The following is a 13,024-nucleotide window of genomic DNA, read 5'->3' as shown; positions in this document are numbered from 1 at the left end:
GGATTGATTGGATGATTGCGTAATTCGATTCGATATCCAGTGGCTGCCAGGAAGCTTTAACCAATTGAATCAGAGTGCTGTTCAATTAATGGGAAGATTGGTAAATGCGATTGAGAGTTTTGCTGTTCTTAACGTGTTCTTACTTCAGCAAGGTGATGATGCTTCACAGAATGATGCTCATGTTGCAGTGTTGGCACTTCCATCCCACCTTTAATTTGTAGAAATGGCCATCTGACGCGTGCTTCTGTCCATTTCTTTTTTTATATATAGTTTTGCTTTAGCGATATAAGATATGAATTGAGCATGAGTATACAAAACTGCATGTGTAATATCTGGTTTTGTAATCGGGGCTGTGATTCAGTGCTCTCATAAACTTGCATTAAATGTTCCCTTACGGTTAAGTGCTGCTCTCACAGCTCTAATTACCCCTCTTTTAAAACATGCTTTTATTTTCACATGCAACGTTACGCACATTGGCTCATTGTTCACAGCCTGCGCATTTAATGTAATGTCTGTTTTATATGGATGCCCTCAGCATTACCTCCCACTAAAATTTTACAGCACGTCTGTGAGGCTGCATGCAATGTGATCTCACCTATTATGGCTTTTTCTGCCTCACCAAGCTCTGTGTTGAGCTTTGTTCTCTTCCTAGCCTTATAAAACACTACTGTGGTGGTATCAGATGATAATACAGGGGTATTTTAATAGCTATATACCACGTTCGTGCATTACCAAGGAATTAAAACTATGACTTTAGTCTATATTAACGTTCTTCAGACAATCTATCATAGGGATATTTGATTATAGTAATTAGTAATTATTTACGAATTAGTAGTAATCTATCTATCTATCTATCTATCTATCTATCTATCTATCTATCTATCTATCTATCTATCTATCTATCTATCTATCTATCTATCTATCTATCTATCTGATAAAATGATACTTTATGATACACAGTGAAAATGTTATAATAAGGCAATGCATGCATTTCAAAATGTATTTAAAATATTACAAAATGTATAATTCAGTGTATGTGCATTTACAGTAATGTACCGTTTGAATGCAACTGATTGCAAGGAAATAGTTTAAGCCATCTTGTAATTTGCACTGAAAACTGCAAGGTTTCTATGTGACATCAAACATGATTATAAATGAAAGCAATCAATGGCAGACAGGTGAGTGTTTGTTGGAAAACTGTTATTAATTTTTGAAAAACCTGTTTGTCATTCTAAATTACACACTTCTGCTTTCAACAGTTTTTGTGATCAATTATGCATCGGGGGGTTTTATGTAACATTTATGCTGTTTATTATCAGTTTGTGTGGATAACTTTTTTGAGGGCACAAGCTTGGCTTCCTACATAAAACATATTTGTCTTAATTCTGTACAGCAGCTTGTCGACTAATGTGCTTCTGCTTTTTACATTTTTAAATTAGGCCCTGTGCCATTCTTATTTGACAGAACCTTATGTCAAACCACTTAAAGCCCGTGTAAAAACCTTGCTTTGTTGGTTTTAAACAAGGCAAAGTGCCTTTTACGGTGATGGAGTTGATCCATGATCTATGGTTGGGGGAGAATAATGGAATACTTGGGTGGTGGGGAATATTGACTAAAACACTAAAGTCTGCTTTACACGCCATTTGTCTTCGGAACAGCTTAGGGAATGTCATAATGAAGATAAAAGGCATCTTTTGATGAAAATGCGCACGTAAGCATGCAAATTAACTTTCAGACTTTGCTGATCTACGGCTGACCCTGCAATAAGGTCATGCATCAGATTAGCACTCCAAACCGGAAAAGAGTTTCTCCTTGACTACACAGATTACAACAGAGCTCCACCGGCAGAGGAGTCTGGCTTCCTTATCAAAAACACGCCAGAAGATGGTAAGCGAGGTTCGATTAGCTTCAGGAACGGAGATAGGTCTTCGAACACATGATAGATTCAAGCTAGAGTGTGTTAATTCCAGATTCAGCCCCATATTTAATCTGCCCTTCTCTCTGTTTGCTTTTGATAGACAACATGCGGGTATTATCTTTTTGTACTTTCTGTGACAGTTTGAGTGTCTGTAAACATCTACGCTCAACAGTTTGCAGAGTGCATTGATTAGCATATCAACAACTGTTGAGACAGACATATTTATATGGCCAGTCTAACTGATAGGCAAAAGCTTTCAGAAAGCATCTAAACTATAGTCTGCAACTCAGATAATCAAGGAACGTACATTCAAATGAAAGATTGTCCCTGGTTTAAGACTGATAAGTTCTTATGACATTATATGTTGTTTATGCCACAGAAAACAATTTTGACTTTTCCCTCATTTCATAAAAACCAACAATTGCCAGCAATCAACCGGCGTAAGAAGTTTTTGAATTAAATATGTTATGCTTACCAACGATGTGTGATATTGTGAAGTATTATTACAATTTATAATAACTGTTTGTATTTTAATGTGGTTTAAAGTTTTATATATTCCTGTGATGGCAAAGCTGTCTTTTCAGCAGCTATTACTCAGTGTCTTCAAACGATCCTTCAGAAATCTTTGGAAAACCTTGAAACCTGGGGAATTCTTTTTTTCTTTAGTATTTTTTGATTTGTAGAAACTTCACAAAACAGCATATATTTGAGTTTTATATATAAATATATATATATATATAGTGAGAGTAGTAACTTTTACATTGTGTGTATATATATATATATATATATATATATATATATATATATATATATATATATATACAATGTAAAAGTTACTACTCTCACTATTGAACAGCTTAATACATCCCTGCTGAAAAAAGTATTCATTTAAAAAATCTAACTGACCCTAAACATTTGAGTAGCTGTGTCTACCCTTAAGAAAGGAAAATATATTTACCAATATATTTCTTAAAATATATTGTCACATATTGTAATATATTATTTTCCCTTTTTATTTTCTAATATTTTATATATTTGAATACATTTAATAATATATTGATGATACATATATTATATAATATATTGCAAAATATACAAATGATTGCCGCTTTCAATATATTGCAATATATTGGAAAAAAAATAATATATATAAGACTATATGCCTAATATATTACATGATATTTTCCAATATACTGCAATATATTTTTGTTTCATAAGGGTATAGTAAGCATACAGAGTGTTATAGAGTTCTCCAAGAACTGCTGATTGCTTTTGCTCTCTGATGTTTGCTAAGTGATATTTTTAGTTTCGAGTGAACAAATAATGTTTAAGTTTGTGGCCAATGCTTCTCCAGGTGCAATGCACCATATAAGATAAACAAGCATTTTTGCATGTTTTACAAACCGAGCAATGTCTGGCGATACATTAACTTATATTGAACATTTCGTTGCTGGTTAAGCTGTTCATATAACATGGCCTTGTTGTTGAAGCAGTGAACCATCCTGAGGACAAACCATGCCATGCTGAGGACCAGCATTCAAAACACAATATAGGCTGTGCTGTTCTTTTCAACAGGAATGAAACTCAAAATCTTCTAAAAGGTTGGCATATTCAAGTTCAGCAGCCTTTTATCCAAATGATAAAGTTTGTATGCAATAGGCCCACTTAAGCAGAGATATTTCTCCGAAGGTTGTTGTATCAAGCAAGGTAAGGACAGCGTTCATTATGAAGTGAAAGAAGGTCTTATGTCCTAGTGCATTGTTTGAGTGCAGCAAGGCTTCTTTCTAAGAGCTTTAGGTCCTTACACTTTCTGCTCCAGATGCTTTTAATGAATCTTCTCTCTGACCGTTCAATAGCCCGCCTAAAAGAATTGCTGCTACCAGCATTTGACAGCTAAATTGGTCCAAATCCACTTCTCGGTGATACGTTGTGAATAACATTGATAACTGCCTTAATTTTACTTTCCATAGTACATAGATTGTCAGTTTTTTTTTTTCACTAAGCTTCTGTCATTTTATCCATTTATCCGGTTGTCTAAAAACTAAATTGGAGAAATCGTAATGCTCAATATGGCAGCTGTCTTACAGCGAAAAGAGCCAAAAGTCTTTTTATAAAGCCATCGTATGCTGCTTTATGTTATTAAAAAGTAACACTAACAAACAATTCCAGATATTTAACTCTTAAGCTATAGGCTATTTGCCTGTTTTTCACTCTCGAATTGCTAGGGATTACGTTTTGTCCTCTAGTATTATATTATCAATATAATTTTACACACTAGCATATTTTATCATATTATCATCATACTTTAGCTGTAGGAACAGTTCTCTGATGGTGAAAATCAATATATATTGACATAGCCTTCAGTTCAGTCAGTAACTTTCAGTTTTTTTTTTTTTTTTTTTACTTTGGTTTAATTTAGTGAGATATAATTTATTTTACCTGGAATCAGGCTGTTCGGCCAAAAACTGTTTCAAACCTGTATGGATCTCCTTTTTACTTGGAACACACTTGTTTTAAAATAGTTAAAGGGAATGGGAAATGAGGCTGTCAAACCTATGTAGGATGTGAAAGCACCATAATAGTGTGATACAAGCAGCTTATAATTAAGTCTTACTATAATTACTATAATCAAATATCCTTATGATAATTGTGTGTAATGAACAGACCATATTTGAGTTGTTTTTCACTGATAAACCTTTGCAGCTGGTTCATTGAGTTCAGACAGGGTTTGTGAACTGGATCACCTGGTTAACCAGCTAGACATTTCGGGTGAACTTTCCTCACAGGTCCAGTACTTTTGAAAACTTTCGTTGTATTAAAACCTTTGGCCAGGGTATTCTACAGAACTTCTGCATTTGTGTTATACAGACGAGAGTGAGTCATACAGGTTTCGAAATGTTCGATTTTTGGGTGAACCACAGTATGCCTTTAAGAAAGCATTTCTAAAGCAACTTTAATGCAGAAACTTTTCTCAGGCACAGGTCGAAGGGTCGTGTTCATTCATGTTTGACACTGCTCATCTCTGTGGGACTCTGGTTCTCAGCATGAATCTATCTTGTGAGAATGGGGGAAAAAAAACCTTGAGCTTCAGTGCTTTCAGCTTGAAAGTGTTCCCTTGGACTGGAATTTAATTTTGAGGCAGTAACATTTTCTTTGAAGTGTTATATCACATTATGGTGACTTCCTGTTGAGCAGTGTGGAGGGGAAGGGATTGACTTCATGTGAGGCCTGATCATCTCCAAGATTAGTCCTGCTCTCTTTTTTCTTTCCCTCAATTTAACACATTGTCAACCAAAACCCGTTATTTAACAAGCTCCACAGAAATGCCAGCATGTACACATTTAACCTACTACTTGCATGTTGTTATCATTCTTGTTTTGCTGATATTTCAATCTCATTAAAAGTTAGTTTCATAAAAGAAGTGTTGCTGTAGTAACCGTTATCCAGTACTCAAAATCTGAAGGTAGCTTCAAACCTGATGTTTAATGTTGCATCTATATTTTAAATATACTGATCCTGTGACTCCCACAAAGGTAAACAGTCAATATAACTGAATGTGAAATAACCGAAAAGCACATTAAATGTGGCCCAGATGGTGGCAAATGTCTGTTGTTGACATAATCATAAGGCTTAAGAAGACTTTGAATATACAACAGCACACAAGTACAATGCACCACACTTATAAGTACTTTTGTACTTTTCCATTATTTTTGGACCACTTTTGTTTTCCATGGCTTGTTTTCCATGGCTTATATATGGGAAATCATACAGGTTTTGAACTACATTAGGTTGAGTAAGTGATGAAAGAATTATCATTTAACCCTAAAAGTTTAGCCTTGGGTAAACTGACAAATCTTTAAAACCGCTTGAAAATGGTACAGTCTGGTGGTGCGGGATAAAAGGCATTTCGTAATGAGGGTGTTTTGTTCATTTCAAAGCATGCTGAATTCAAAAAGGATCACAAAACGTTTGTGTCTGGCTGTGGAAATGCTATTTAGATCTCCTCAGTTCCTCTGGATAATGAGGTGTATAAATGAATTGTCTGATGTTTGATTCAGGATGCATTCTGATTATAATTTAGGATATAGTAACCAACAAATTCCTAAGTTAATTCATTGCATGTGATAACTAGTGCCCGAACTAACTATTTTACTTGAATAATCTCTTGACTATTTTTTTTTTCTTTTGTTGACCCTCAGGTTATCCAAGATGCAGATGCATTTGTTTCTTCAGTGGAACAGATTTGGAGAAATTTAGCTTTGCATAAACAGTTTTGTGTGTGTGTGTGTATGTTTGTGTATGCAAAAAAATCTTTAAACTACTTAATATAAGAACACAGAGCAGCTGATCAGTAATGACATTTGTTCTCAGCTATTTCCACTGTGGACTCAACGCCCACAGTTCCATATGCCTAAATTAATTTTATTTTCTTTTTAACTGACTTTTATGCATTGCTAATGTTATAGAGTAAGGCATCTAATATGTAAATTATACTCTGGGGCACTTGAACTGACTTTTGGCAATGTGGCATAGTAATTTTTTATTAAAATTAGATGACGTCCATCACCCTGTGGGATCGGAAGCATACTGTGTTATTTCTTTCAAAGCGCATTAGCATCTAACATCAGAAAAATCAATCGCAACCCTGGGCAAGTGAGTTTTGGTTAAGCAGGTGGTTAAGTAAAGATTTTCTGATGAATGATGAATATGTCATGGATAGGTCAATACTCTGCTCCCTCTCGCTCCAGGACCACCGGGCATGACAATGTTGCATCGCATATGACCTTGGAGTACTTGGAGAGATGGGTAGTTTTTTTATTTCATTTATTTATGTGAGACTGTGTTCGAAAAGATTATTTTGCTTTTGTTTTGTACCTTTCATCCTTATTTTCCCTTCCCACTGAGGAAGAGAAAGAAGCTCAAGGCCTCATGGGATTTCCTTCAGTTTATATTATACCTTTCAATACACTCAATTTCCAGGAAATACTTCAATCGTGTTACAATTTTGTCAAACAGAGATCTCTAAAGAATCAGTCATGAAGGGAAAATCTTTCTTATTTGGTGATAATTCCCTGTAGCATCTGTGCGGTTGCATTGCACAAGGACACAACGCAAAGGGATGCTTTGTGTGGCATTCCCCCCCCTCCCTTTTTTTTCTTTCAGGGTTAGATATTTTAAACTGTTCAATGCAGCCCATTATGTGTATACTTACACACCAATGTTTCTCTTAATACGTTTTTGTCCATTTGATAAAAGGACTTTATTACATTTTATTTATTTATTTTTTGCATTTGTGGCTGTATGAAACTAATTAACTCAGCATGGTGTGTGTGTGTGTGTGTGTGTGTGTGTGTGTGGTCTGAGTGGGTTGGTCTTAGTCTTAGAAGGAAAAACAGGGCACAGATCCATTATTTTTTCCAACAGCATAAAAAGGCTCCTAAATTAGTATGATATTTATATTACATGTAGGAGATTTATCGCGCAAGTGATTTATTGCTGTGATTCTATGGAGAGCTAAAGCAGAACATGATTGAAGCACCACTTACATTTATAAAGACATTAAACCATCTCAATATCATCATAATCTTATCAAAATCTTTGTGTCTATCCCTAATCGAATTAGACCATAAAAGGACCACAGGCTGTATTAAATGGATGAGGGCACAGCTTAGCCTGTTGTGATTTTCAATACAGCCACTTACTATGATCATACAGCTTGTGATCTCATATATATATATAAAAAAACAGATGTCTAAAAAGATTTCATTATGTGCAGTCTCTTCATATTCCGTTGTAATTTCTAAATGCATTAGCTGTCTTTATTATTTATTTTCTTATTTTTTATAAGCTATCATGTTTGGGAAGAAAAGGCCAGTTATAAGGCCATAATGATCAAAGCCGTGGCCTACAAATGCCAAACATTGCCTGGTAAATACACAGTAAATATTAAAGATATATCAGTTCAAAGACACGTCTCAGACTTCTTCACAGGTTTCTAAATTGTCTGCTGTCAAGTTAATATTAATTACTACTGACTATATAAGGGCAAACACATACCACTAGGCTATATTAGCTATATAATAACATTTAAGTTGTTAAATGTTTTAAAATGATGTCATGTTAATTTGTTCAATGTCATGTATGTTGTGTGTTTTACTTGATTTGATCTTTTTTATGCAAATGATAATATTTTCAAAATTATGTTTTGTCATTGTCCAATTATGTTTAATGTTATATTTTATATGATTATTATATTAAATGTTGGGTGTTAATTATATTTGAATGTTATTTAATTTTAAGAAATGTAATTTGTATGTTTTTGTTTGTTTTGCATTTTTGTGTGTTTTTAAATATGTTTTATGCTATTCAGTTGTGTTGTTTTATGTTGGTAAGTGTTTTATTGTTAACATTAATGTTAATGCCAGCAGTATGGCTCATGTCTTCAAAATACTTTCAGTTCTTGGAAGGTCATACAAGTTCTTGAAATGTTTGCAGACAGACGGATAATAGTCCACATTTACAATTATCCATTTAGAAAATGCTTTTATCCAATGCTGCTCACAAATGAGACTGCTATTCATTAAGAAGAAAAGCCTCTGGTTATTCGAGGTATGAAAGAAGTTGAAATCAGCTTTGCATTCAGAGCTTCTGAACTTGCTTCTGAAGGTTCAGTGATGTCTAAATATGCTTGACTGGGGAGACGTTTGACTCCATCCTCATGCTTTTCAGTTCATCCAGCCATCTTTATGAGTGGTTAACTTAGCAGAACAGGGAAACATCATGAGGGATGAATGTTTACAACTTAGGCTGCACCTGGTACAAAAAAAGGCTGTTATAGAGTAATTATAGGCCAAAATGAGGTTCATGAAATGGGTTATGTCATTATAAATAAACCTTCTAATCCTGTGCATCAGTTGAACAGGTAATAGATGTTGTTAGTTTTCTTTATTCTTTATTTCTTTAAAGATTATTCATAAGATTATATTACACTTTTGTCTACTACATAGTCAATAGTAGTCACATAACAGAGTGAATAGATAAATTGTGGAGTAGAGTAAAATTGCATACATGTTTCTGGGCAGTGAAAGTACCTAACATTTTTAATATATGACACTTATTCTATAAGATTAATCAAAAAACTTTTAAATTAATAAATAATTCACCCCAAAAATTAAACTTCCATAATCGTTTAATGAGCTTCATGTTGTTACTTCTTCTGGACAGCACAAAATGATATATTTTGTAGAATTTTCTGGAAGCTTTTTTTTCGTCATACACTGAAAGGAGCTTCTAAAATACCGTAAAAGTATCAAAGAAACTGATTTATATATTTTTTTCTAAATTCTTCTGAAACATAATGTATAACATTCAGTTAGGAATAGATGGATTTAATGTTATTTCAGTTCAGTTGAATTTATTCATCCCTTGGGAAATTTGGTTTGCACAGGTGTCACATATCACATTAACACAGTCTCACACATAATCATTCAAAAAGCTAAGCAGCGATAAAACAGTGTCATTAACAATGTGCATACTTTAGAAAGAGTTCATTTTCTTAAGAAAAACAAACGTTGTTGGACCTTTTTACAGATAGTCCCAGTATTAGCATCAAAATTGAATTTATTATCAATCACTGTACCCAGATATCTATACTCATCCACAAGTTCAATGTCCAGTTCAATGACAGTAGGAGAAATAGATCTATGATCATTTATTTGGTTAACTACGTTAAAATTTATTTATTTACCAGGAGACTCACAATGACAGTATCATCTGCAAACTTCATTATAAGCCTATTGTCAAATGTACTCCTGCAATCATTAGTTTATAAAATAAAAACTAGATGGTAAAGAACGCACCCCTGAGGGGAACCTGTAGAAGAATATAACTTGGAAGATAGCACAACACTGACTCTCACACAGTGTTCGATTAAAATAAATCATTGTATCATTTTTTCAGTGTAGTTAGCACATCTTCCACACCACTTCCCTGCTCTACGCAAACTGAAAGGGATCTAATTTATCTTCTGCATGCTTCAATATCTCCACAATTTTATCAAACGTTTTAATCACCAGCGAGGTGAGGGCTTCTGGTCTAAAATCATTTAAAACCTTCAGGATCCTACATTTGGCCACAGGAACATCTGTAGCATGTTTTCCTAATCTGTGGGATAATTGGCATTTTAAGAGACATGTTTAAAATCTTTGTAAATATACCACTTACATGTTTTCAACACCTTGCCACTAATGTTATCAGCTATGGACAGAAGAGCCCAGTCTGTATGCCCCTCATATGAATCTGTATCATAAATCTAGAGTCTTATTTCTAGGATTGTAACAAGTGATGTACTGATGAAAATGGCTTAGTGTTTTGTTGCAATTACTGTGATTAAAATCACCCATAACAAGGCACGGGGGATCGGGTGAGACTGACTGAAGTCTTTGTGACACGGAGAACAACACCTCTTTTTGCTTTTTCAGTAGCTTTAGGGTGAATACTGTATATAGAACTGTCAGGAACACCTGAGGAAACTCCCTGGGCAAAGTATGGTCTCACAGAAATTGTCTGTAGCTCTCTGCCATATCTTTGAAATCTCATCAAATTAATTTGCTTTAACAATCCTTTTGTGTTTGACAAAAGAACGAAAAATGCACCAGTTTTTTTGGGGGTGATTTATTAAGTTATAAAAGTAATAGTTCAAAGTTTCTGAAAATTTACTCACCCATAGGTTATCCAAGATGTAGATGAGTTTGTTTCTTTATTGGAACATATTTGGAGAAACCAGCTCCTCCTCGGCAGTGAATGGGTGCCGTCGGAGTCCAAACAGCTCATAAAAAACATTATAGTAATCCACAAGTAATCCACATGACTCCGGTTCATCAATTAATGTCTCATGATGTAAAAAGCTGTGTGTTTGTCTGAAATTAATCCATCATTAGTGCAATTTAACCAAAATAGGAGTCCATGTTTATATGAAACTAATACATCAAGGCGTTTGAAGTCCATAATGCACTGCAGAGGGTCCAAATCTGTTCAGATGAAGAAACAAACTCATCTACATTTTGGCTGGCCCGAGGGTCATTTTCATCAAACTTAGATTTCTGGCTGAATTATTTATTTGGTACTTCACATTCAATAGAGTGTTGTAAACACAGTAATATTGTGATTGTTTATTTACAACATGATACAAGAACTACATGATTTATATTCAAATGGTCAAGGTTTTTTAGAGTTTATTTTGTACATTTATAGCACATAAAAACAAAAGCCTTCGGGATAGTATGGACAGACAAGAAACAGGAGGTGTATGTTAAATCAGTGACCATGAATTATACAGTTCTCCCTGAATAACCTAAAAATGGTCATCTGCCTTTTTATCTTTGCCTTCCCTACTATAAAGTAATTTGTCAGTGCATGCCAGAGTATATAAGATATAATATGCAATTCGTTGTTTATTTGCCAGGCATCATAATGTGTTGACTGAGGGCGGCAAGACTGAAATGTGACTAGTCACACATAGTTTAAGTGTCACACGTTAACAGTGAACATGACTGTTCTCACACAGGCCGCAGGGGCTTCTTAGAAAACAAATGGGAAAACAGAACCACACTGGGAATTTCACACTGGATATCTTTGTGAATTCATGTAATAAAATGTTTAGAAGCATACAGTCACAGATATTATATCTTCTACAATGTCCTAAGTCAAGATTAAACAGACGTGCATGACAGCCTGATGTCAAAGGATCCACATCTGGAGACATTTAAAACCAACACATTTCAATATTTAATATATTTTGCAAAATAGTTTTACACATTTATGAGAGTACAGTTTTAAATGCCACAGAATGTCATATTTATGATTAGTTACGCCTGTGTATTTGATTAAGCATAATGCTTAATTTACATACTAATGAATTTCTTCAACACAGCACATACCCACAAAAACACTATTTTTATTTTATTTCATATTACAAAGACATTATATATAGCCTTCTGCATAAAAGACAATTCTGGTTTGGTTTATCATTCCCTAAGAATACAAACAAAAGCCGCCAATACTGTATCACAAAATCCTGACCATTATCTGTCCTTAATAAGAATAAGCAATGGAAATGCTGTCATCATTTACTCAATATACTGTCATTCTGAACCTGTTTGAAATTCTTTCTCATGTGGAACACAAAAGGCACAGTTTTTCATTTTTCAGAAAAAAAAAGTTTTTTTTCAACGAACAAGCACCGAAGCTTTAATACTTCAAGAAATATAATAGTTTCCCAAAATGGTGCGTATGACTCAGGCCCTTTATTCTGAGGTTCTAAAGCTATAGTTTACCCCAAAAATAAAATGAATATATATTGTGTGCATGGATAATTCAAATTCATTTTGCTGAATCAGTAGATTCATTCACTTAACCAATCTGAAAAATTCATTTACAAACTTTAACTAATCCAGTTCACAAATTAAATGATCTGCTTATAGTGGAAAACATCTCACTAAAAGGAAATAATATCAGTGTCAAACATTTGAAGTATAGCCTGTTCCTCACACAAAGGACAAAAAATATTGAATGACTTCAAGACTTCAAATATCCATCAGTAGCTACACTACTATTCTTTTTATATACTTATATTTTTTGTCTCCGTGAAGCTTGAAAGCCTCAGTCTGTATTCACCGTAATTGCCTGAAAATTTCAACCTTTCAACAATTTCCAAAAAAGAAAAAAGAGACAGAACAACCTAACAGTTTGTAAATGATGACAGAACTTGAAACATTCAAAACAACAGATACATTAACAGTATGGCAGCAGCTATTTGCACTAAGTGTAAATAGTGATAAGTGTACCTAAATAGCAACTAGATGATATTTACAATAACTGAAAATACCATATTTTCTATTACACAGTGCAAATAGCGATAGATTCTATATACACTATATAGAAAAAGCGAGATTTTCTGCTATTTATACTACTTATTGACAATAGTGGCAATTATCTGCAGTATTTTAGTATTTCACATTATAAAACAGTATGCAATAATAACATATTGAGTGTAAATTATAATTGTAATTCAAATGATTCGATGGATTCCACCAATAAAGCCCTCCC

This window comes from Carassius auratus, chromosome 14 (genome assembly GCF_003368295.1).
Source record: "Carassius auratus strain Wakin chromosome 14, ASM336829v1, whole genome shotgun sequence".
Taxonomy (NCBI): Eukaryota; Metazoa; Chordata; class Actinopteri; order Cypriniformes; family Cyprinidae; genus Carassius; species Carassius auratus.
The sequence above is the reverse complement of the archived record's forward strand: the minus strand, read 5'-3'. Positions refer to the sequence as shown.